Genomic DNA, 2433 nt, shown 5'->3' with positions numbered 1-2433 from the left:
ACTTCCAACTCTCATCTATAGAACTGAAGTCATCTGGACAGCAAGGAAAACAAACCAGTCAATCCTAAAGGAAATCAACCCTGAATATTCATTGGAAGGACTGATGCTGAAGCTGAAGCTCCAATACTTTGGCCACCTGATACGAAGAGCCAACTCGTTGGATAAGACCCTGATGCTGGGAAAGATTGAGGGCAGGAGGAGAAGCGGGTGACAGAGGATGAGGTGGTTGGATGGCATCACTGACTCAATGGACATGAGTTTGAGCAAACTCAGGGAGATAGTGAAGGACAGGAAAGCTTTGTGTGCTGCAGTCCATGGGGTCACAGAGAGTCAGACATGATTGAGTGACTGAACAATCCCGTTGTTCTCTATGGAACAGGATTGTCCAGTGGAAATAGGAGGGGATCACACCCGTAAACTTGCATTTTCTACTAGCCACATCCATGAAAGGAGAATGAAGCAACTGGATTAAGTTTAACAATATATTTATTTAATTCGATATCTATAGCTTCCCTGGCGGCTCCATCAGTAAAGAATCTGCCTGTAATGTAGGAGACCTGAGTTTGACCCCTGGGTTGGAAAGATCCCCTGGAGGAGGGCATGGAAACCCACTCCAGTTTTCTTGCCTGGAGAATCCCACGGACAGAGGAGCCAGGTGGGGTACAGTCCATGGCATCACAAAGAGTTGGACTTATCTAGCCTCAAGAGCCATCTGAAGGGTTCCCAAGTCCTGGATACAGAGGAAACATGGTGACCCCCCGCGACACTGAGATCCAGAAAGACGTGCAGGTGCTGAAGGTATCAGCAGACCAATGCCTGTGTCACTGCAGCAGGCTGGTCGCAAAAACAGCCAGGAAGCCCTGCAGTATATACACGAGGAAGCATCCTTGAGGTATTATGGCTGTGGTCTGGTCATCTCTGAGTGTCTGGAAAACTGCTGGATTTTGGACCTGGGTAGTCAAATTAACTGAGATTGCTATGCTCTTAGTTAGTTTGTTGGTGAGAAGGGACATGTCACTGGAATAGACATGACAGGAGGTCAGGTAGAAGTGGCTAACAAGTACATTGAATATCACATGGAAAAATATGGCTTCCAGGCACCCAATGTGACCTTTATTCATGGCTACATAGAGAAACTGGAAGACGCTGGAATCAAGAATGAGTGTTATGATATTGTGATATCCAATTATGTCATTAACCTTGTACCTAATGAACAGCAAGTGCTGCAGGAGATATATTGAATGTTAAACATGGTGGAAGGCTATATTTCAGTGACATCTTTGCTAGTCTTGAATTGCCAGGAAAAATCAGGACACACAAAGTTTTATGGGGTTAGTGCCTGGGTGGTACTTTGTACTAGAAAGACCTTCCTATCTTTGCCCAAAAAATTGGCTTCTGCCCTCACGTTTGGTCATTGCCAATCTCATTACAGTTCAAAACAAGGATCTAGAAAACGTGATTGGTGACTGCTGCTTTGTTTCTGTAACATTTCACCTCTTCAAATTCCCTAAGACAGGACCAACCAAAAGATGCCAAGTTATTTATAATGGAGGAATCATGGGACACGAAAAAGACTCAATATTTGATACAAATTTAACATTTAAGAAAGATGAAACTGTTGAAGTGGATGAAGAAACAGCAGCTATCTTGAAGAATTCACAATTTGCCCAAGATTTTCTGATCAGGCCAATAGGAGAGAAACTGCCAACCTGTGGAGGCTGTACTGCTTTAGCAGCAAAGGATACAATCACAGATCCATCCAAGGTTGCGCAAGGGTCTGACAATACAAAGTCCAGAAGTCCCCTACTGTTGCTGGTTGCTGTCACAAAGAAATGCTGCGAAAACAACAGCTGTCCAGAAGACAGTGGGCAGGAGGTGACAGAATGAGTTACACGTGTTTAAACCTGCTCTTCTTCATAGCCCATATGACAAGAAAGAACAAATGGCAAAAATCCACTGCATTTCAGATAAAAATAAATGAATTATTTTTACAAAGTGAAAAAAAAGTCCATATATCTAAAATATTGCCATTTCAATGTGTAATCAAATATAAAAATGATGAAGATATTTTAAATTATTTTTTGTACTAAAGAATACAGACTTGGGCTTCCCCCAGTGGCTGAGTAGCAAAGAATCTGCCTATAATGCAGGAGCCACAGGAAATGCAGGTTTGATCTCTGGGTTGAGAAAATCCCCTGGAAGAGGGCACAGCAACCCACTCCAGTATTCTTGCTTGGAGAATCCCATGGACAGAGGAGCCTGGCAGGCCACAGTCCATGGGGTCGCAAAGAGTCGGTCACGAATGAAGCAACTTAGCAGCAACAGCAGCAGCAGTATTGAATTTGGCCTTTGAGCCCAGCGTGTATTTTACAGTTACAATGCACTCAGTTCAAAGTAGCCACAATTCAGGTTCTCAGTGGCCACAAGGAGTTA

The 2433-nt window shown here is 43.6% G+C and overlaps 1 pseudogene; it reads left to right on the top strand.

Annotated features, from left to right (window-relative positions):
- The first annotated feature begins 547 nt into the window (after positions 1–547).
- LOC100139262 (arsenite methyltransferase-like) lies at positions 548–1887 on the top strand (annotated as a pseudogene).
- Positions 1888–2433: the final 546 nt, after the last annotated feature.

The sequence above is a fragment of the Bos taurus genome, chromosome 2 (assembly GCF_002263795.3).
Source record: "Bos taurus isolate L1 Dominette 01449 registration number 42190680 breed Hereford chromosome 2, ARS-UCD2.0, whole genome shotgun sequence".
Taxonomy (NCBI): domain Eukaryota; kingdom Metazoa; phylum Chordata; class Mammalia; order Artiodactyla; family Bovidae; genus Bos; species Bos taurus.
The sequence above is the reverse complement of the archived record's forward strand: the minus strand, read 5'-3'. Positions and strand labels throughout refer to the sequence as shown.